We start from the raw sequence: 24,757 nt of genomic DNA, 5'->3' as shown, positions 1-24,757 counted from the left end.
TCTCTCTCTCTCTCTCTCTCTCTCTCTCTCTCTCTGCTCCCTGGTTGCCCTGAGCTGAGTGACTCTACTCCAGATTATCTCTTGTTTCCATGGTGGCCTTCATCACCATGGTCCACAGTAATGGAGACCGCTGGCCATGGACTGAAACCTCTGAAACCGTGAACCAAAGTGAATCTTTCCCCTTTTTAATCCCCCTCTCAGATATTTTTTCCTAGCAATGTATAAATTAAGACATAATTAATTTAGCTGCCAATAGAAACGGGAGATTGATGGCACAAGACAAAGAAGGGATCATCGATGAAGATTTTTCCCCATGAGCTCATATGCGGAGCTTCTTTTAAGTAAGTGCCTGCCGTGTGTCAGCATTTGTGTGTTTGTAAAAGAAAACACGAAAGCGTTATTGTCATTGCATGACAATAAGAGAATATGATTAAAAGAAAAACAGATGTCAGTAGAGAAATGCCTTCATTTCAAAAGCTGAGAATCTTTTTTCATCTCTGATAACCTCATTTAAAAAAACAGCTGTCAATTCTCTTTTGTGAGTATGTATGTATTCCATTTGCATCATCTAGATTCATGGATGACAACTCGGGTTCCTCGTTGTTCCTAAAGCTAGGATTTTCTTGACCGTCAGAGACCTATTTGAAAGTCAAGATTCCTTACAGAAGTAATTGCGGATAACTGTATATTTCACGGAGTTGTAGCATTTGCCCTTTCTGCCTCATCCAATTGTATTTGGGGGCTACTGCAGCTTAGTTCAAAGAATGATCACATTTGTCCCTGTTTAGGAACCCTTAAACACATTTTAAAAAAAGTTTCATTTTAAATATTTTTTCATGCAATATATTTTGATTATTTATTTCCTCCTCCCTCAACTTCTTCCAGAACCCTCCTGCTCTTCCTCCTCCTCCCCCTTCTCCTCCTCCTTCTTCTTCTTTGGTTTCTTGAGACAGGATTTCTCTTTAGCTTTGGAGCTTGTCCTAGAACTAGCTCTTATAGACCAGACTGGCCTTGAATTCACAGAGATCTGCCTGCCTCTGCCTCTGGAGTGTTGGGATTAAAGGTGTGTGCCACCTGGGAGGAATATAAATCGAGGGTGATCAGAGTACGTTGTATGAAATTCCCAAATATAGTTAATAAAAATGTTATATTGGGGTGAGGTCATTTCCCACTGTGGTAGGGGGAGTCAATAATAAAAGAAGAGGGAAGGGAGGGGGCACAAAAACAGCTTCTTGGCTGGGAATGGGACTGTATGCCAGTCTCTGTGCTAAGGAACCTTTAGGCTCTTGTTGAACACGTAAGTTCATTAACTTGCAGAGATTCCTTGGTCCTTTTAGTAAAGATAGCAGACAGGAGATGTGACATTTCCCAACCATGTGGCCTTTGCGCAGCACCACAGATCTGATGCAGTGCTTCCCCAGCTCAGCTGCTCCGGGTCCTGTGCTCCCTGCCTTGCTACAAATGTCTGAGGGGGTTATGATGGCGGGCCAAGCAAATGTTTTCCCCAGAGGAAGGAGAGGGAGCCCTTTTTCTCGGGATGAATGGCTGTGCACAGAGCCCGTGAGCTAGAGTGAACAAAAGAGCAGTCTAAAACATAAGCAGAACAAGGCAGCTCTCAGAGGTGGCGCTTTCTTATCTCTTCCCTTTGATGGAAAACAACCCAAGTCACATTGCCTCCAGAGCAGCCACTGACAGGAGCTAATTTCTCTCTGTGTCAGCTTTCGCTGCTGCGGTGAGCTGCGGTAACAGAACATCTGACACAGATGATTTAAAAAGAGGAAGGATTTATTTCAGTCCGTCAAGACAGGGAACCTAGCAGAGCCAGGCTGTTTCCATCATGTTGGAAGAAGTGAAAAGGGGACACAGAGGGGTCCTAAACAAGATGCCACACCAGTGACCAACTCCAGTGATCTCATTCCTCCAGGAAGGCTAATGTTTACATAACCTCCCAAAATAGCACCACCGTGGAGGGACCAGGTTTTCAATGCAGGAACTCTCTAAGGGAAGCGCTTCAAATGCAAACCATAGAAGTTGCATTGTGTACTTGAAAAAACATCAAAGGTCTTTAGTTTGGTTTTCTAAAGTCTCACATCTCATCCAGCAGCCCTGACATCAGCATTCAAGCTTTGGTTTTTCTGGTGTGATCTTGAGGCTACCCTAGCTCAGTCCTTCCACAGAACTAGCAAAGCATGCCCATGATTGGCAAGGAGTTCCCTGCAGGGCCCACTCATGGTCAGTTACACGGAAAAAACCAAGGACAAGCCAGGGCTGAGGTAGCTCAGTAAGCGTCACACACCATTAGAGACTTCACAATGTCTTCTTCCCACATGTCACCTTAACTTGACCAGGTCATGTCACAGATGGCAGGGGTCAATTCAGCAGTGTGTGATATGAGGCCCTTTCAGAGGTAACAAAAACAAGAATCAAGAAATTAAGATGCTTAGCCTATATATGTATTTAAGTAGAGGCAAGGTTTGAATGCAGGTCCTTGAACTCTTAATCTTCTCTAACTTCTATGTTATTCCAACCATCTTCTTACCTATTAACACATGACATAAAAACTAACTCTTAATTCTTATCGTAAAATAATGTTGTCTAAACCAACCCATCTTTGTAGGCTTTTGAGACTCACTTGGAAGCCACAGCCAAGGCCTGTAAGGGTCCATGTCTGTACATGCCCCTTAGACTCTTGCTTTCTCTCCCCTGACCTTCTTCATCTTCCCTTTCCCCCAAGAGATAAAAATATATTATTAATTTTAATAATACATTCATAATATTAAATTGACACTGAATGTTAAGTTGCTATTAGTAATTAACACATATTAACCAAATTGCAGGGGCATGTGAGTCACATTGCTGTCTGGAGGGACAGATACATAGAACCCTGTGGCTTCAGTCTCCCTGATGCTCTGGTCTCACATGGAAACTTGACTTTCCCTAGGACATGGACACTACCTGGGAGACACTCAGGATTCTCAAACCTTGAAAGGCTGATGTATTGTGTCCTACAGGCCAGAGAAACGTTAATCTTCCCACAAAACATGAGTTGCTCCCCATAGCAAAGGATTTTCCAGCTCCAGGTGTCAACAGTGCTTCATGGAGCAACCCTGGGCTCATCAAAGCATCTGTCATTCCTCTGTAAGCAGGGACCATTCGAGGAATGAATGCCTTCTAGTTTGCCTTCTGGTAGACTACTTCTGGGTCCAAGCCCTTTTTTATAGAGTTTCCTGTACGATGGATAGACTGTGAGGACTGGTCCAGAGCACAGGAGGCAGCAGGTCTCCACCGGATCCAGGGACCACTAATCAGGGAAGCCCAACAGGTTGAGTGAGCTTGCAGGATACTGGGTGCACAGTGAGTGTTGAGGCCTGTAAGGACCATGATGGAAGATGCAGGGAGTAGCACTTCCTAACAGAGCACAGGGGTCCTGCCCTTTCCTGCTGGAGAACTGCTGAGCTGTTCTTTCCCGCAGCTGAACCCTGCCCTCAGTAAGACTGTGGTGACTCCAGCAGGTTGATGTCTTGATAGACAGATGGGCTCATTAACCTATTATCCTTTGTTCCTGCAAAAGAAACTTACTCTTTCTTCCTGGGGTGATGTGGGTTCAAAGATGCTTTCTGAACGTGGATGAGTTGGTGTGCTGCTACTCCAGAGGATACAGAAAAATTCATCATGAGTTCTGGGTGTCAAATTCAGTAGGGAAAAAGATCATCTGTAAGGATCTCATACCATCAAGAAATTATGATTCTAAAGTGGGGCCACTAGCCAAAAGGGACAGCAACATGGAGGAGAAAGATGCTCAAAGGATTTCATTTTAACCAGGAGAGCTTTGGGGAAGGATCATGTGACCTGAAGGGATCCTTCTAGGTGCCCCCATAAGCCATTGCTTCCCGGGCCTGCACAGGAGGCATCCTATACGTGCCTCTGACATTTTAAACTCAGTTGTGGGTGTGTTCATGAGTGAGTATAGGCACGCCTGTGCCAAGAGACACATGTGGAGGTCAGAGAACAACCTCGGCATGAGTCCTCATGTTTCTCTCTCTTTGAGGTGGTCTCTTGTTTGGTGGTGGGTATGAGAGGCCAGCTGGCCCCCAAACTTCCAGGGCGTCTGTTTCTGCCTCACTTCCCAACATAGGAGCAAAGATGATAGGCATATATTACCACGCTTGGCTTAGTGTAAATTCTAAGGATTCAAACTCGGGTCCTCATGCTTGCACAGAAAGTGCTTTTAACCAGTAGGACATCTCCACATCCATCAATTTTTTTTTATCTTTTAAGGTAAATAATAGGCATGGAACAAAATCATACACAATTCATAAACATATAGCTCAATGAGCTACCACAAAAATGAATTGGATCCTCTCTTCCATCACCCCTCCAGATACCTTGAACATCACCACACTAGTCTTTCCTGAGTTAGGATCTCAGAAAAATGGAATTTTACAGTTTTTACAACTGATATCTTACCCCTTTTGCTCAAAATTATTTTTATGAGAATCACCTATTTTTTCCTTTATAACTATAGTTACTCCATTTTCATGGCTATATATAATTTCATTCTATGGATTACCACAATTTATTTATGCCCAAGTTTATACCATGTGGGTAGTCTCAAGTCTTGGGCAGCTACAAATGTCTTGCTGTATTTTTGCAAGGGCTATTGCTGAGCATAACTGCCTTTCTCTACCGGTATCTGCCTTAGAATTAAATTTCTGAATACCATCTATGAAACATATGAAGATTTAATGTGTGAGAATGTCCTCATGGCCTTTATTAGGTGATGAAATCATTTTCTGGTAACTGCGAGATGAGTGATGCCCTGCCTAGTTTATTGTCAACTTGATACAAGTGAGGGTTATCTGAGAAAAGGGAACCACACCTGAGAAAATGCCTCCTTAAGACTGGCCTGTAGGCAAGCCTGTATGGCATTTTCTTAATCAGTGTAATTAGTGCTAGATGTTGAAGGTCAAGCCTGTTGTGGGTGGTGCCATCCCTGGGCACGTGGTCCTGGGTTGCCTAAGAAAGCAGGCCGCACAAGATATAGAGAGCAAGGTGATCCATGGCCTCTGCATCAGTTTCCCCTCCAGGTTCCTGCTTTGAGTTCCTGCCATGACTTCACTCAGGGATGGAGTCTGACCTAACACTTGTGAGCGGAAATGTGTTGCTCCCATTGTTAATAAAAAGCTGACTGGCCGATAGCTAGGCAGGATTTGGGGGGGCAGAGAGAATTCTGGGAAGAAGAAGAAGAGTAGAGTTTGAGGAGTCTCAGAGAATGCAGAGGGAAGCAAGATGAACATGCCATGACAAAAGGGGGTACAGCCACATGGCAGAGGGTAGATAAGATATATGGGTTCGTTTACAATGTAACAGTTAGCTAGTAATCAGCCTGAGCTATCCGCTGAGCATTTGTACTCAATATGAAGTCTCTTATGGTTATTTGGGAGGGACTGCTGGGACACAGAAAAGCTCCACCTATACCGAAACAAAGCCCTTTCCTCCCCATGTTGCTTTTGGTCCTGATGTTCCACACAACAGAAAACTGAGACAGGCGAGATGCTCCCAAGCGAGCGCACCTGAGTGAGTGATGCCGGTATGCTGTGACAGGCAGGCTTACAAGACAGACAGCCATGTAGACGGTCAGAGAAGATGTCTTCCCCCAATCACCACACACTCCTGCTGAAGATACAGATGTGAGTTCAAACAGCAGTGACTCCATGCTCCGGTTTCCACTTCCATCTCAGCCACCGACTTCACCCAAACTCAGGCTGTGTGCTCTGGCAAGCATTTCTAATTTAACTCAAGCTCGTGCCTGATTTATTGGGATCTTGTCAGATTTCTAATACCAGTATTCAGTCCCCATCCATTTCATCAACAGCAGTTTAAACTCGGCCATCTTGAATCACTCACCAGCAGTCCCAGAGGCTTATTTGGTCTTATATTTCTTAACGCAATTTATAGCATCCAAATATTGAGTTGAATATTTGTCAGGCCTACTGTAATGCGCCCTTGACTTTTCTCTCACTGTCCCTGTCACCTGTCTTGGCAGTAAAGTGCTTCTGTCTCTTTTCCATATGATAACCCCCTCCAAAACCAATTCTTTCCCAGGCTTCTACTGCAGCCGTGCCTACAGGCTCAACTACATGACCTATTTAAATCTCCCTCCTATGAGTATAGCAGAATGCCATTAGGAGTCATTTTATTGCTACGTTCTTTAGTAAAACAATAGTATGTGATTTTTACCCTAGGTCCCTGAACTTTAGAGTCTCAGGTTCTTGGTCAACCAAGCAGTGTCATGTATGAGTTCTATCTTGAGTAAAGAGCCTTAAGTCAAATCAGTTATTGGCTGGTTACTACCACAAGCCCTGAGCCACCATTACCTTAGCACTGCAGGCAGGACAGCATTGTAGATCAAAGGGTTTGTAGTTGGGTTGGTGTTGATGTTTCTCCTGTGCTAGCAAGCAGAGTACCTCCTGGCACTATGAACACTAGGCCACAGGGATAAATGCTCTACGTAGGCACCAGTTTAAATTCTCTATGTTCAGTAAGTTGTGTAGGTGTTGTCTTCGGCAATAAGGTCTTAAGGTCTTGCTGTCAGCTTGTGGAGAGCAATCAATACTAGCCTTGGAAATAACCTGGCTTATTCGAGGGTTTCCATGGGGCCCCTTTGGCCAACAACTTGGTTGAGGTAACCCATTCCCAGAAGTCTTCATTTGGTGATGAGCAATGTCCAGATGGGGACCTGTCCCCACTCTTTATTTGACATTTCTATTTAGATCACCTTCATATATGTGTATTTTTAGGAAGCTTCTGATGTATTAGGTTCCCAGGCTTCTCTTCAAATGATCCTTCATTTCAGGTCTCTCTGTCTCTGTCTCTGTCTCTGTCTCTGTCTCTCTCTCTCTTCTCTCCATTATCTATCTCTTCCCCCCTCCCTACTTGATCCTCCTGCTTCAGCCCCCTCACCGAACCTCATCCATCCTTAACTCTATATTCTATTTCCCTTCCCTAGGGAGATCTATCTGGTTTCCCTCAATCTCTTACTCTCCGCCTAACCTCTATGACTCTGTGGATTGTAAGTTGCTTATCACTGACTTAATAGGTAATTTCTACCTATTAAGCAAACACATACTGTATTTGTCTTCCTGGGTCTGAGTTACCTCATTCAATGTGTTCTTTTTTTCCTGGTTCCATCCATATACCTGCAATCTTCAGCAATATTTCATTGTGTAAATGTAGGCATTCTGCTATATCCACAGATCAGTGCCTTGCTTAGTCATCATCAGAGAACCTTTCTCCTGCAGCAGATGGGGACAACTATAGACCCATAGCCAGACAATATACAAAGAGAGAGAGAGACCTTGGAACACTCAGCTCTGTGGAGGAGGAGGCAAAAAACATGAAGAGCGAGAGGGTATGGAGAATAGCAAGGAAACACGGCCCTCTAAGCACTACAGAGTATATGTACGTATGAACTCACAGAGACTGAGGCAGCGTACAGAGGGCCTGCACGGGTCTGCATCAGATGGGACCCTAGAGATCAAAGGAGAAGTGGACACATGCCCCCAATCACTAACCCAGAAACTATCTCCAATTGATCACCACTTGCAAATGAAATTTTAGTTTCCTCCAGGGGAGTCTCATTGGGGAAACAAACTATTCTTAAGGGTAGACTACATGCCCAGCAGGAGACGGCCAACAGGAAAAGAACTCATTGGCATCTGTGGACCTTCCTTGTATCCTATCATATCAGGGCTTTGTCTTTTTCCTTTCTTTTTTAAGTTAATACTTTTTATTTTTTTATTTTTTTCTCTCTCACCCTATAGGTCCTTTGTGTATATATTATGGCTTCCAGTTTTGTGTTTTTATGGGACTCCTGAGTGCGCAAATGAGTGTCGCTGAGTCTTTATCTGTTTCTTATGCCCTGTCTTGGGCTCCTTTCCTTCTGTTTGCTTCTATTGTTCTATTCAATGTGTTTGTTTTCTAATGAGAGACAGATAGGGGATAGATTCGTGATGGATGGGAGGTGAAGAGGAACTGGAAAGAGCAGAGAGAGGGGAAACCATAAACAGGATACATTATATGAAAAGAATCTATTTTCAATAAAAGAAAATAAATGTTCATTCTAGAAAACATTGTCATATACTTTAAAGATAGATCCCAAATTCAATCTTTTCCACCTTTCCAAATGCATGGATTGCTCACACTAAAGATGTCCTCTCCCCAGAGCCTCTAAGATCAAGTTACTTGGACCTCCAAGCATGTTTTGGGGGACAAACAGCTGAATGCTGTGACCTGCTCAGAAAAAAAAAAAAAATCCCATGCGTGGGACTCCAGCCCCAGAGGCATGGTTGTCAGGAATATGAGACAGCTGCTCTGTCCTGAGCTAGCCCTCGGGAAGTCTAAGAGGCTGGAGTTATGAATCCATTTTATAGCAAAGGCATCTGAGATCTATAGAAACTCCTACAAAGGAAGCTTCTCATCCAAATAAGCATTGAGGAAAATCCCAGATGTGCCCTCTGGGTATGTTGGCATTAGGCACTTACCCTGTCACAAACCCCCACATTGTGCTGAACTCTGAGAGAACAAGACAAGAGCCCAGGCTCTAAATGCTAACAAACCTGAGTTTGCAATGAGACTACCCCCTACTGGGTGTTCACACAGGGCGCTTGCTTTCCCTTCCCACCTACGCTGGCCTGGAAAATCAGAGCATTCATATTGTAGAGGCCATGGCATGGCTCAGGAAGTGTAGCTGTAGCTCAGCAGCTGGCCAGTAGTTAGGGAGAACCAGGGCACACGTGGAGCTGAGCACCTAACATAAGGGACAGAAAATTGGGGGCTACGCTGAGTGTGAGACACGGAGAAGGCAGTAGAAGGCACAGGCTGATTTGACCGGGTCCACCAACGCCTGATGGAAGATTGGAATGCCATTTTCAAAGGCTGGCAGCTTCAGTCACTTAGGCCCCCGTAGCTCTCACTGTCCAGTTTCCTGAAGTCCATCACTTCACCCATCCCAACTCTGCTCCTCCCTCCAGAGCGAGAGCAGAGGAACCAAAGTAGAAACAGAAGAAAAGCTAACTACAGCCTGTCACCTGTCACTGTGAGAAAGTGACGCCACACTCAGCCATCTCCCCTCCCTAGCTCTTCTTATAGTATGCCATGGAGTGTATGGCTGTGTCACTGGGTGGGTGGCTCAAGAGTAGAAGTCCTGCTGTTCTGTGTATCACTGTGCAGCACTAGTATATTGACGGACACAAAGACAAACATCCAACAAGTCAAATGTAAGGTCAAGAGCTTCCAAGGCAGAGGAGAGACAAATGTCTCACAAGTAGGGCATGGTGGCTCGCACCTTTAATCCTACTATTTGGGAGGCTGAGGCAGGTGATCCCTGTGAGTTTCAGGCTAGCCTGGTCTACATAGTAAGTGCCAGGAGAGCCAGGACTACAGAGAGAGATCCTGTCTCCAAAATAAATAAATATGAATCAATAAATAAATCTCACATATTTTTCCATGGAAAAGATGGAACAAAGAGAAAGCCCAATAGAGGATTAGTCTTTGTATTTGAGACTGTGAGTTGGTATCACAGCGTCTCAGCTGAGACTACCCTCTTTTTTCTTAATACAACTTTGTGTGTCGTTGTGATAAATGATCAGAACAACAACCCAGTGTTTCCTTTGCACTCAGCCTCCTTGCTGAACCTGTAAGCCTGCACGGTTGAAAGGGCCCAGAGCCCCTGGAGAGAACTACTCTCTTCCTAGAAACTTGTGTGTGGCCTTTGTTCTCCTGCTAGGCCAGTTTCCAACTGAAGTTGAATTTCCAGTTTGGAGGTGAATTGCATGGCCACGTGATTCAATATATTCTTGCTAGAAGTGGGTAAGTCTGCCTTCAGAAGTGCACGCCTGCTGCTGAGGCCCTAGACCCCAGCTCACCGGCAGAGAATAAAGAGCCAAATCTAGCTTAAGGTTCTGTGATCCCAAACTCAGATGACTGTCAAAGCCAAGCAAGTTAATGTCACTATCTGCAACAGTTGGGATTCTACAAATGCCACTAAGCCTCTCTTTGGGGACACTGTGTCTCCAAAGCCATGCTGGTTTTGCAAGACTGCCTGCAGCTTGGCCCAATTTCAGCGTGTGACTGTTTCCATTCAAGAGTTCCTCATCTGGCTACTGCCCAGGCAGCCATCCCCTGGTGTGCTGATGGTGTTCCTACAAGCAGATCGGGTGGCTGAGGACCTGACACCTGCCTATGGGCTACACAGCGGAATAGCCAAGCACAGCAAAAGGACACATGGCGTGGTGGCAAGCAGTGACAAACCCCATCTGGAGACAATCCACTCTTTGGAAGCAGAGTATGAGATCCAAGCAGGAGCAGAGGCACAGAGGTAGTCCTATCCATCCCAGGACCGTGAATTTGCAGTCTGGATCCTCCGGTGTACTTCACACTTGGGCGGTTCATCCTGTGAATGATAACATCTTTTCTGGGAAAACACAAACTTCCCAACACTTCCCCAGGCTCGAAAGATCCAATCAACCTGATCATATAGTAGTGCCAAGGGGATGGATAATGAGAAAAGTCAGGGAAGCTGTTTTTATCCTGTCTTCTACTGTGGAGTTTAATTAAAATGTTTTGGAGAAAGGAGAAGAGTATATATGGTGGTGGATTTTAATTTTCTTCCTTGAATAAAAATGATCTATTATTCTGCCCCTGCACAAACAGAATCCTGATTTAGGTTTCGCATTTTTCATAGGCGATTTCATGTGCTTTTGACACTTCCAATATAGACTAAGCAATTAGTCTCCTCTGACTGGGAAGTGGAAGGGTGGGGCGCTTCCCCATGCCTGCGAGAAGCCAGGAAGATGGTGCCTCCAACCATGCTTTGCCTGTTGAAGATGCTCCACAGGCCTTTGCTACATTGAAATAAAACAAAAGAACAAATATATCTGTGAAAGAAAGAAGGCAAAGAGCAGGTGGATTCTAGCTTAGTTGTTCCCATGATTCTCAAGGATGTTCCAGGCCCACGTGACATCAGCTGAACTTGAGCACTCAGTGGCGTGGGTCGTCATTCTTCCCCATGTGCCTCTGCTACTGATGGTTTCATAAGGAGACAGTTTCAGTTTATTAGCTGCAGAGTCCTAAGCAAGTCATGTCACCTCTGTGGTATAGCGATAACAACTGGGTCTCTGTCTAGGGTTGCAACTCCAGTTGATTCTAGGTGAAGCTTTGAAACTGCTGTCTTTGTCCTTGTCCCCAACGGTGTCTGGGCCAGCTGCCAATGGCTTGCAAGAGCCGGTTGTCTGCTTTCTTCCCTACTCTAAGTTCAACGGCTTCATATGGGGGAGGCCTAACACGACCACCTGAGAGTATCGACACCACGGAATGTCTTGCTACAGAGCAGAGCATTGTGGCTGCTTTATCTTATGAGTTGTGTTTATTTATTTTGAAGAACGAGCTATCAAACTTTTGTAAGAATTAAATAAGATAATGCTGACATGTCTTAGAGGATTGCGCATACAGTACTTGGGAATTGTCGATTATTGCCGTGAATTTAATTATTACCATATTTTATAGGATCTAGGACTCTTTATTTGCATATCTTTACATCTCTTAAAGTAAAGAATGACTCAACAAACAATGGAGCTGGAGGAGCCATTACTCGTCACTGTCGCTGTCCCCATCACCATCGTTATTACAGCAGGCCCTTTATAACTGTCCATTCGATTAGTCTCAACATACAAGGAAAAACACTCCGAAGCCCCTGAACCTGTAGTTGCACCAGCTGACTCTAGGGATACCTTGATGGGGTTAAAACCTCCCTGTTATGATCCCCGTCTGCAGCTGGCCCTTCTCCACACCTCCCATCCTCTAGCCAAGCCCTCTCAGGAATAACCCAGAGTCTCTCCTGACCCAGCAGTTCTGCGGTGGTTCTCTGGGTATAGGAACTGACGTCTCCTGGTAAGGGGCTTCCACGGCAGGCAGAGGCTCTTTCCCGACACAGCAGGTTGCTGCTTGCACAGCTGCTGTCTGGTTTTGCTTCGTTTTGTTTTGTTCTTGTCAGGCTTTCTCTGTGTAGCCCCGGCTGTCCTGGAACTCACTCTGTAGACCAGGCTGACCTCAAACTTAGAGGCCCACCTGCTTCTGCCCCTGATGCTGGCATTAAAGACATGTACCACTACCACTGAGCCTCAAGCTGTTATCTTTACAAGCCCCTCTGCCTAGGGATCCGATTGTCTGTGGATGAAATGGGGTGGGTGTGGGAGAACCAAACCACATTTGTTGAATAAGACAGTGAGTGACTAAATAAATGCACATAGGAAATATACGGTAAATATGAGCATTTTAATAGAAGAACGGACCGACTATTATCCAGGATGTAATAAATGACACTCCGGCACCTGACTGATGAAATTAGAAATTGCTTGAAAGGGTCTTTTAAAGGATAAATTGCTGCTGTGCCCTAACATTTAGTATCTGCCTACGATAATATCTAATGCTTTGTAGAAACATCCACTCTCAGGCACAAATAAGCTAGCACAAGGATCTCTGTGGCTATGTCGTCTCTAGTGGTAAAGTGCTGTAAGCAGCCTGAATTTTGACCAATAAAGCAGATGTTAAACACGCCGCTCCTCACAACCATTCTGCATGCAGCAGCGAGGCAAAATGAAGCCAATCTGTATAAATAGACAAGGAAAGAAATATCGATGCAAGCAGAGAAACCAATTTACAGAGTGCCACATTATATGATGATATTTACATTCTCAAAATAGAAAGCAGAACCGTTCTTGTGGATCTTCACACGGGGTCCTGAATGCATAAGAAGAGGAAAACTGGTGAGAGTTGGAAGTGGTAAGAAAACAAACAAGGCAGACTTCGCCGTTATTCCCCTGCTTAGATTTTAAGGTTGATAATCAAAACTTAGCCGTGTAGTAGTTGTGTGATTAAAATTTTCAGAAGATTAAATGGGAAACTCAGCCAAAGGATGCTGAGGCTGAAGCACAAATTCCTGTGGCACCTCTCTGAGCGGGGTGGGATGCTACTCTAGGTGGCTGCCAGATGCCCACTGTTTGGGGAGTTTCCAAGCCAAGAGCCAAGAAAAGAGGGCAGGAGCCCTACCCTGCTGTTCTGCTGGCACCAGCCTCCAGGGCCAACATGAACTGGCTGAATTCCAATGGCCAGAGCATCACCTCCTTCTTCCTTTCTTGTGGTACCCAGTGAAGCAGAGGAAGAAGGGTAAGAAAGGAAGTAAACTGGAGGAAGAGGAGACCAGAGTCATAGGTGACAGACAACCTACTTGGATATTGTACTACAATTCAAGTCTAGGAATAGTTGAGAGGATTTGATGGCGTCTCTCCTCCTCTTCCATCCTTTCTTGTTTGAACAATGCCATCCCCGTAGGCCAGTGCCAAGCACCTACAGAGTGTAGAATCAGATGGTGTCTCCTGGAGTTAACTTGGACACTCTTTACCAAAAACTATGGGATAAAAAATGGGCCCTGTAAAAATTCGTAGGACATACAGAACTTTTTCTTCATTGGAAATCAAATACTGATTCTGTCCCCTTTGAGGCTTCCAAGTTTCATTTATTTCCCAAGATTTTCACAGAATGGGCCAAACATGATGTTGCCTGCCTGTAATCCTGGCACCCCCAAAGACCACGGCAGGACAATGTAAAGTTCATAACAATTCTGGTCTGCATATTGAGACCTTGTCTCAAAAGATTCACTCTGTCTTGCTTGATCTGTCTGTCTGCCCATCCTCCTGTCCTTACAATCACATTTATTTAGCAAGAGAGACAACTTCTAAGCCACTGTAGAGCACCTGGTAGAGAGTGTCAAAGAAGGCTTTGCAGAAATAATGCCAAGAATGAGTAGGCACCAGCAAATCTTCGGGCATGTGAATGAAGAGGGGCAAGGAGGGGGCGCAGATGAGCTAGCCCGGCGCTAAAGGGAAAACAAAGGCTGTGACAAAGTTTACCGAGTGGACTCACAGTGGGAAAAGGAAGTGTGGGAAGCAATGCCACATTTAGAGAACGAGAAAGTGTGCTGAAATCCCACAGGATGGGTTTCTACTGAGCAGAGGAACATCATTAAAAACGATTGTTAGGCTTGGTAATGAAAAACCAATAAAGGCTACGGCAGCAAGAACGTGGTCAACGATTCCTAACTGAAACCAAGTCTCTGGTGCAGGGAAGCCTGAGGAAGTGGGGGAGGGGGCTGGTACTTTGAATCCCCCAAGCCCAGGTGGTTGAACCATCTGATGTGCTCAGGGGGGACCCCATCAAACCGAGAACCAAGAACCAAGTTCCCCAAACTGTGCTGTCTGAAACCTCTCCCTCCTTAACCAGCCTGTGTTGTTTTAATTAACAACTCAGTTTCAATGACTCTCTCAGGCTCAATAAAAAGCAACTGCAGACTCTAACTTGCTTTCAAACACCTTGCCACATGAAAGCTCAGAGATCAATCACATTGCCTATCAGGATATCAGTGAACCTGGGACTTCTGGGGAAAGGAACCTGCTGTGAACTTCAAGCGCTCTTACACGGGCGAAAACAAGACCTGGTGGGCACCAGGCAGGTAGCCAGACAAGAGTGCCACACTGCTGGAGGAGAGCCTGAGCCAGTCCTCAGTCATCAATGTTATTGCAAGTGGTGTGCTGCTGAGACATTTGATGCTGACACTCAGAAAAAGAACCCATCACTCATTTTACCAACTACCCAATGGCCACACAACCTCAAGAGTTCTCTGAGTAATGACTGTGTAACCCTAGGGTTAGACCCAAGGATAGCACGCACAAGCCCACAACTATGAAAAGAGTAGAAAGAACAGCAAAAAGTGGTGAGCAGGACAGGCTATGGGGTCCCACTCTGTGGCTTTTAGCCATGTCTTTAGCTTCTCTACCTCAGTTTTCCCTTCTGTGATAATGAGGTATATTTTATATTCTACTTCATTGGGTAGTTAATATTAAAGGAAAGTAGGTTAAAAAGCAATGAACATAGACATTTATTAAAGCCCAAAAGAATAGGCATCATGACAATGTAAAAATAAAAATCAATGTTAGCCATTGCTATTTATTTATTTATTTACTTGGTTTTTCACGACAGGATTTCTCTGTGTAACTTTAGAGCCTATCTTGGAATTTGCTTTGTAGACCAGGCTGGCCTGCCTCTGCCTCCCAAGTACTGGGATTAAAGGCCTGTGTCACCACTGCCTGGCCCAGCCATTGCTTTTTAAGTGAGAGCTGGGGAAACAATAGCAGCCCAGGGGATCAGAGCATTGGTGGAATGAGGGCAGAGCAAGCTAGCTTTATGTACTCTCCAAGGCAAGCAAGTGCATTTGGGCTCCTTTCATTGTACACTGGTTCTAGTCTGCAGGGTTAGAACTTGTATTTTTAATTATTTATGATATAGAAATCACATTTTGCAGGGAAATAAGAAAAGTGATCCTGAACACAGATGTTTTCTATTTGGAATGGAAATTATGCCTGTAAAAAGCAGTCTTTCCAGAATAATTGTATAGCAGGTACTGCGGGCAAACCATCCCTTAACCCAAAAGACACCTGGCTTCAGATACAAACAGGACACATCTAAACTGAGGGGGAAAAATCAGTTACTTTCTGTGGGAGAATGCTCTTGTATACTGTAAAGATTTGCCACTTTTATTGGTTTAATAAAACGCTGCTTGGCTAGTAGCCAGGCAGGAAGTATAGGCAGAAAAACCAGAGTAAGAGAATTCTGGGAAGAGGAAAGGAGAGACAGTCACCAGCTGGACACAGAGGAAACAAGATGAGAATGAATACCTTACTAAGAAAAGGTGCAAACCCACATGGCTAAACATAGTTAAGAATTATGAGTTAATTTAAGTTGTAAGAGCTAGTTAATAATAAGCCTGAGCTAATAAGTCAAACAGTTTATAATTAATATAAGCTTCTGTATATTTCTTTGGGACTGAATGGCTGCATGATAGGGCAGGACTGAAACTTCCATCTATAGTGACTCTTGATTCCCATAGATACTCAAGCTAATTGTCATGTTCCTTCCCCTGGTTATTGCTGGAAGGGTCTGAGGGACGTCTCTGGGTGCCCATGGCAATAGAAGCTATGAGTACCCCTCACCATCCCCGATTTCCCCCCTTATCCTACTTACCATGGGTAGTGAAGGCCCTGCTTCTGTAACCCATATATGACATGTGTCAGGTCTTCCATGAATCTTAAGCCCTTTGTTCTTGAGGATGAGGTACAGCAGAACTGTTGGTGCTCTGCAGAGTAAAAATAAGTGAACCCCAATTCTAGGTGGGGTACACAAGCTGTATAACTTTGGCCCAGCTGCTACCCTGTGTGTGACCATGAGTCTCACAGTGTCTCCATGAGATCAATTCTGTCACCTCTGACCTTGGCTAGCCATACCACAGCAGCATGTAGCTGCCTTGTCAGGAAACTGAGATCAGGCAACCCCTTCAAGTTCTGTATTTGCATATTCAATACATCATCAAACAGAAAGAGGAAGGGTAACCTCCTTAGCAGGGCTAAACTAGAGCTCCATCAGCTCAGAGCACTGCTAGTACCAGAGCTACAGAAGTCCTTTGTCCACCTTGGTGACCGAGAATCCTAAAACAAGATATTTGGTAGTATCTAAAGACAGTGCAATGGAAAACTCCACCCTGATTTTGTGTCATGTGTTGGTGAATGAGAAGAGTTTGCTACAAAATATATCCAATACTCTTGGTTCCTGATTAAGGGTGACAAATCCCCACCCCCATAATGGCCAAAGATATAGTTGTACAAAATCAGACAGGCAGAAAACAGTTTGCTACAAGTAAATTAAGTTTGTGAAAATTAAGTTTGCAGGCTGATAACAAGATGGATATGTCACTGGCAGATCCTTCAAAGCCCAGGGTTTGAGCTGAGGGTTGGAACATGTTGGTTCTAAGTTTCTGGCTTTCCAAAAATCATTATTAATCTTCTTCATTTCTGCTTGAAAGTAACCCCCTCAGACTGGAGAAATAGTTCAGCAGTTAAGAGCACTGATTGCCCTTCCAGAGGACTCAGGTTTAATTTCTGACCCACATGGCAGCTCACAACTGCTTGCAACTCCCTTCCAGGGACCTGCAACCCATGGCAAAACACTAATGCTCATAAATAACATTTTTATAAATAACATTTATAAAAAACAAAAAGTAACCTTTCCCACTTCAGGAAATTCATCACAGAGAATTTAATTTATTGATTTACTACATATTACTGAATTTCTACTTTATATACCAGGCACTATTCTAGAAATCTAGTATATCACTGAATCAACCAAGGCTTTGACTTACTGGATTTGCCTCTTATGCTTGGAAGATAGACAAAATTCCAAGAGGCCTATCATAAAATGTCAGGCTGTAACAAGTGCTATGAGGCTGAACAATGAAATGGACAAAAGATGATGCAGACACTTTAGATATTCTGGGATAGCCTCTCCGCAGACTTGATCTCTGAGACGATGATTAATATGGGACATACAGACCAGGAAAAGGAACAGTAGTGCACTGGTCTTGAAATCCTCAGAATGCTAGGAGCTGGGTGAGGGGTGGGTGGGGAGGTGACAGTGAAATTGGTAAGTGATGTAGAGGAGTCAGGTCCAGATCATGTGTAGGTCTGGAGACCATGGCGAGGACTTAGATTCTGCTAGAGTACCTATTCAAGGTACTCATACAGACTGCAGATATTTTTGACACTCAAACTCAATCTGACATTTCTTGATGGATGTTATGCTGAACAGCTCAAACATTGGAAGCTAACTTTAGGACTTTAAGTAGCCCTGTACCCAGCTGTAGGATATAATGGCTAAAATCTCTGATTTGAAGGCAACACCTTGCCTGGCTTTACTTGTCTTCAGGCTGGAGCAGTCAATGGGGGCTAGAGAGTCCCCACCCTCTTCTTCCCACACACCTGGAATAAAGCTAAGGGTCAGAGCTCTAGGTAGAAGGGGCTGACAATACCACTTCTTTTACTGTGTTGAAGTCCAGCAGGGTCCTCAACTTCCACGTGCCTCACACCACACAGGTGTTGATCATGGGAACGTGGGTACCATAATGCCAAATAACCTTGACTCCATCTCTCCAGTTATGAACAAGGAAGTACATCAAACAAGCCCTGCAGTTGTAGATGGAGATGATGAGTGTGGCTTCAGAGTCAGTGAACGGACTTCCGTCATGATGAACTGGGCAAATCAAGCAGGCAGGGTCCTGTTGGCCTTAGCAATGCTGCAGTTTAGAATTTTAAGAAGTGCTTAGCATTTTAAGAAGTGTCCTGGTCAGAAAAGGATTATAGATGCACAATACAACAGATTCCAACAAAACAAACCTCTATATGGTTTACAGTGCATTTAAAAATATGTGTAGGCTTGGGAGAGAAAAGGAAAAGGATAAAGTCCTTAAAATAGAAAAGAAATAAAGAGTGTAGTTGGGTGTGGTGGCATACACCTTTAACCCCAACACTTAGGAGGCAGAGGTAGGCAGATCTCTCTGAGTTCAAGGACAACCTGATCTACAAAGTGAGTTCCAGGACAACCAAAGATACACAGAGAAACTCTGTCTCAAAAAGCCAAAAATTAAAATAAAAATAAAAGAAATAGAGTTTAAAATAAAGCCACATAAAGATGTAAAATACACAGAGCGTCTGGATACTGTATATTATTGTGTTGTCTTTGAATTGTATGACTGCTGAAAAAGGAACAATAGCTGCTAAAAGAGATTTGGTTATAAATACTGCTGGATTAATCCAACATAGGTATTTTGAAAATGGCTTGACTTCAAAATCTAAGTCAAAAACGTATGTTACTTTGCAGAAGAGGTTTTGCTTTTGTTTCCACAGGAAATGAGAGGCTGTGGTTTCATTCTGGGCCAAAAAAAAAATAAGACCCCCTGAGAAATCTCCAATTGGAGCAGATGGCCCAGATGTCTGAGTTCTACATACAGAAAAGCCTCAAGATTTCTCAGAGGGGTCTTCCTTGCTCAAGCCTCACAGAATATTCCAGCCAGGACTTTACCATAATTGTAAATTTTCTTAAGGTCGCCATAAGATTATCAGTACTCCCAATCCGCAGGAAGTAGCTTGGAAAACTACGCCCACAGTCCCAAAAAAATGGATTATTGATATTTATCTTTGTTTAGAGTGTTGGTTACAATATGTTATGGATAATGGTCTGAACAAAAAGCTAAACAAAGGATATTAGATTCAGAGTTCTTGTTTTTTAAAAAAGGGAGGAGTGCTGTGGGATAATGGTCTTTTATCCTGTCACTTGTATTATTTTTAATAAAATGCTGATTGGCCAGTAGCCAGTGGGGTGACCAGGCAGGAAGTAGAAGTGGGGCGATGAGAGCAGGAGAATGCTGGGGAGAGGAAAGATCAGTCTGCAGTCATCACCCAGCTTCAGAGGAAGCAAGATGAGAATCCCTTGCTGACAAAGGTACCAAGCCACATGGCTAACACAGACAAGAACAATGGGTTAGTGTAAGATGTAAGAATTAATTAATAAGAATCCTGAACTAGGCCAACCAATTTATGATGAACGTAGACCTCTGTGGAGCCTGGTAGGACAGAAACCACAGTCAACAATAGGGGAGGCTGGAGTACGAGGAGAAGCTGCAGGTCTGTGGCTGGCACTTCTGGGAAGTCTTTTCACCAGGCATTATTCCAGAAGCAGAATGAGACCCTCATTGCTCTATCTCCTGTGCTCCTGGGCCCATGTGCATCTCTCTTGAGGGCCCTATTAGCTTCACTTGGGTGGCATTTGGGACACCGATGATATGTCCACCCTAGAGTTTCTGGCCTAGTCAGTTAAGGTTGTCATCCAAGCATCTGTGCATCTGAGGTCACGTGATAGTCCCAGTGGCCATTTTGTGAACAAATTCTGACCTTCAAAATAGGACCCAAACCCTAAGGATGGAAAGCATAAACAGAAGTGATTCTGCCTCTTCAAGCCATCCTCTGTGCCCAGATTTCATTTTCCTGAGGAAAAATAAGCACCCTTGTCTTCTTAAAACAGTCCTCTGGGCTTTCTACCACACATAACTCAACCTAATTGCATATGATAAAAAAGAACGAAAGAAAAAAGGCCTTAGGCCATATCTCGTATCTCCCTTCCTCCAATTTTTTAGAAAATCTCAAGTCTAATTTTTTCTCCAAGTTAAGAGAAAATTGGAATATGGCGTTAGCAGTGAAAAGCTTGAATTCTTATATTAAATTTGGCTGAGTAGCTTCAGTCAATCGATGAGTCGGTACTTATCCTAATTATTTCTCAAGAAATTGTGCACCCAGATCCCAAGGTGCAGAGGTGTCGTAGCAACTGATTTCTCAAGCACTAAACGAATTGTGTCTAGTGTGGAGGTTGGAAAGAGCCCCAGGGCCTGTGCCCCTGGCAGACTGTATAAGAATTTTCCTCTCCAGTAGAAGCTGTTAGGATCAACAGATTTTGCCCTACTTCAATAGCTAGCCCGCCTGATTAGGGAAGGAATGCAGTGTTCAGAAGCATTATGCTGAAAGTGGCTTCTGGATAATGATATACAATTTCTAGGGGGTGTTTGTCACAACTCAGACTTTTGTGTGCTTGCTTTTTAAACTAGAAGATTAAGAAGAACTGCGATTACTAGTCTCAAGAATGCAGATGGCTGAAGTTGGATGCTGCCATGGTCCTTAAATTCTGCTATGGATGAACTAATTCACTGGGTCCAGCCATTACCTGCACATCCTTTCAGCAGCGGTCTGCGGATACATTTGTAGGGATGCAGCAGACCCTGTCTTACCTGTCTCCATCCTCATGGTAGGCACTTTGGCTCCCAGTCAAATGACCGTTTGGATAATTAACACATTCTACATATGGGTGAAGGGACAAAAATTGTGTGAGGAATATCAGGCATTCAAATTGTATATTGGTCTATCATATCTACAGGGGAAAGCTTGATCTGCAGATGAGACCAGGTCACAGATACCATTTAAAGGCAAAGTGTCTGAGAGGAGAAAAACCAACTCATGAATCCCCATCTTGAAGTTCTAAACCTAAAACTGGTCAGCAAATGTGCTATAAAAAAAAAAAAAGACCTTGGCTGATTTCCTAGTTTACAACCTCTTTCCCCATTTCTGAACAAACCCAGAGAGAGTAAATCAAGGTCCTCCGTCTTTGTAAGATGCTGTAAGCTGACCCTGGAGCTCTGTTGAGACTCCTCAGAAGAAAAGATTGTACCCTGGCTTCCAAGCTCTCCCACTAGACTTTCTCCTGACTGAAATAAAGTTTAAACAGGAGTGAAGTGAGCGGAGGGTCGAGGAGCATGGTGGGTTCTGTGGACGCCCAGGCAGAACCAGAGTTAACCCTGTTTGGATAGGAAGTACAGCTGGGCTAAGTAAGGGCTCATGCTAGAATTTGATGCTGGTTTTGTTTTGGTTTTGTTTCTTAACATGAGTATCATTAGGTAGTGACCATTCTGCACATATGATGAACTTTGAGCCTCCAAGTAATGATGAGACAGAGTGTCTCTCCCCCCCTAACTTACTCCCCCAACTCCCTTTCCGGCCTTTATGACCGCCTATCTTTTCCTGGCCTCATACATACAATGCAAACAAAATTGAATGTTAGTAAGATGACTTATGCCAATGGGGAATAAATTCAAAGGGACTGACAGAAGCCCTCTGGAGATGGCTAGACTCAGTCCTGCAATGGAACCTTGTATATGGTACAGGATGTTATCTATTAGAGTCCCTGGGCACAGTCAAAGGGACAAACACGTGCCTATTTGCCTTGCTAAATGAGGGGGAGCATAACAATTCTTCAGTACCAGGTCGCTTCTGAATACTCAGTGGCCTTCCAGGGACACTGGCAAGGCCCACTCTCTTCTTTTTCAAATCCTGTGATTCTCTCATTTGAATGCCTACCCAGATGGTTTCATATTCTGGGCTGATGGTTAAATAAGGCCCTTGCTGGCTCCAGTCTACCGCCTCTATCTCTTGCTCTTTCGCTCTTGAGCACATCCCCAGTTCCCTCAAAGTACTTTCTCCTTTGATGACTCCACTTCGTTTTTCTCAGTAAGCACGGAACCCAATCGAAAGAAAACCAGAGTTCTTATTTTGAAAGCTGAGGGGTGGCAATGGGGGGGGGGGGGACGTAAAAAAAACCTTCCTAGGACAGCCAAGAAAAGGAACGGGGTAAATTGATTCCTGTCCCCACCCTTGGGTGTGTGTAGCCATAGTTTGGTGTGCGCTGAAGACTGAGTATGCCTTTTTAAATGAGCCCAGCAGCCCCCGTAGTTTCCGGGCACTGCAAATATTAAGTAACAAGAAAGCAATTACGTTTCAGGGAGGAACTCCGCGGGTGTTTATTCCTGGCAATCATTACTGGCATCTGAAGCCCCGGGTTGAGGAATTACAATCAACAGTTCTTTGTCCGTTCCAATTCTTGAGGCACAGCGGGATTTTTTTTTTCTGTTTTCTTAAATTACAAGCAAAAACTCCCAAATTCACAATTGAGATTGTCACCCAGGTGACATTTGAATTCTCACTAGGATGTGCTCAGTGGAATTCTGGAATTGCTAAACCTTTTTAGTCTGACACTGCCTGACCTCTGGCTACAGACCCACCTTGCCTCATAAAAGCTGGACTCTGAGGGGTCAAGGTCAAGAACCCAGACCGAGAGCAGCCATCTTCTAAGAGATCCACAATGCTGCTGAGACAATAACCACAGCCTCTTTCTGGTCAGTTAATGTGTTCCCAGCAGTCCATGATCACAGATAATTCCAAATATCGATGGCTCGACGGAATAAATCAGAGGCACTTCCTGCGAGGCCTGATGTTAGAAAGGAGGCAGCTTCTGAATTTGTAAAGTACATCATTTCATTTTATTTCCCTCCTGAAAGAGCTTGGACCAAACATCTCCAATGCAAATGACTTCGGGTTCCCTCACCTGCAGAGCTGATTGTCTTTTTTCCTGATGGCCTCTTTTCTTGATTAAATCCTGGAGCTCTGGTTAACGCATTAAGTCAGGACTAGAATCCCTGAAAACAAACCAAATTAAAACTGCAATTCATTTATCTAGGAGACTCTTCCTGTCACTCTTCTCTGCAAAGGAGAACCAGGGGCCAAAAGGAAAAAAAAAGGAAGTACATCGTTTAGAACAGTCGACAGAAGAGAGAGCTAAAGGAGAGGGGGAGAAGGCAAGGGGGGTGAGTACATTCGCAACAGACGGGCCATCAAATGAAAGACTTTCCCGTCATGTCCTTAATTAAACACCATTTTATCCCGAGTTTCTTTCTTACACTTCTATAGAGATTCGTTTATACTTTTTCTGCCCTTAGTCATGCATTGAGACTAATCTGTGAGCATCAGCAATTGGATGGCTTGAGATGATTCAGAAGAGATTTCTAAAAACGTTGACAGATGTTGGCAGTCTGTGAAGCAGTAGTAAAACCTGGACAGTGCTGGCCATGGATCTCCAGCGACACAGTCTCTCAGGCCAGCATTCGCTGTTCTCATCAAGGCTGCTCCGACACACACGTTTTAACCAACAAAGCGAAGAAGAGCTTGATTGTATGGTCTTCGGCTTGGATCTGAGGCTTTCTCTAGATGTATAGAAAAATGTAGGTGGTAGTTAGCAAATGAGTTAATTTCCTTGCTTTAAAGAGGCTTAATTACCAAACACCAGGCAATTGGGATGAGTAGGCGGCCTCTACAAGAAAGGAGGAAACTCAAAAGGCATCTAGTTTCTAGTCCTACAGATAATACAAACAGAAGATAAGGCAACTTTGTTTTTCTAATTTGATGTCTCTTCTATAGTGCGTGTGTGTGCACGTGCACGCTTGTGCACGCATGCGTGTTCATGCATACACACATATACACATGTCTGTGGAGACGAGAGGTCACGTGGAGATGTCATTCCCAGGCACTATCCTTATTTTTTATACAGAATCCCTCACAGGCCTGGATCTTACCAAGCAAGCTAGGCTAACTGGCCAGTGAGTCCCAGAAGCCACTTGTCTGCCCTTCTGGGCTTGGGATTACAGGTGCACTTCCTCACCCCATCCCTTCGCACACGAACACATGGGAACTGAACTCATGTCCTTGTTCTTTCAATAAGCTCTTCACCACCCTCGCTGTCTTCCCAGCCACTGATTTGGTCCTGTTGGACACAGAAGGATGTCAGCAGCTTTGCACTTTGAGCAGGCCACCTAGTTCTCCAGGTCTTCATAATGCTTTTGGGCTATAGTTCTATTAAAGGGCAGATAGATGCAAACTGAATTTAAATCTGATAAGGATACTAACTGGTTTGGGCGATGTCATCTGTACATAGCCCCTGCCCAACTGCTAGGTTCTCGGAACCCTCTCGTGCAATTCTCCTGTAAGGCAAACCCTTTCTTTGCATAATACTCATCAATGGAAAAAGTCAAAATAAGCCATTGGAAAAATCAACAGAAACAAGGAGGCATCCATCAGTATGTGTCAGCGGATGCCTGTTTCTTCTGCCGTACTATCGCCATGCAGAGGGAGCTCATTCAGTGCAGAAGGCAGGATGTGTGTGATCTTCAGAACTAAGAGCAGAGGGGAACATTTGACTCTGGTACAGAGGCTAGATCTCTGGAAACCAAGCCCAGAGGCTGCATGGACAGGGGGGGCAGGGGCCGGAAGGTGGAAAAAGTCAGGAGGAGGAAGGATACACCTCAAGGCCCTATCTAGTTGGTTCCTATACAGGCAAGATGTGTCACCTCTGACAACTTAGTCGCTCCCCAGCAACTCAGGACCCA

Source organism: Microtus ochrogaster, chromosome 8, assembly GCF_000317375.1.
Source record: "Microtus ochrogaster isolate Prairie Vole_2 chromosome 8, MicOch1.0, whole genome shotgun sequence".
Classification (NCBI taxonomy): domain Eukaryota; kingdom Metazoa; phylum Chordata; class Mammalia; order Rodentia; family Cricetidae; genus Microtus; species Microtus ochrogaster.
This window is presented reverse-complemented; position numbering follows the sequence as displayed.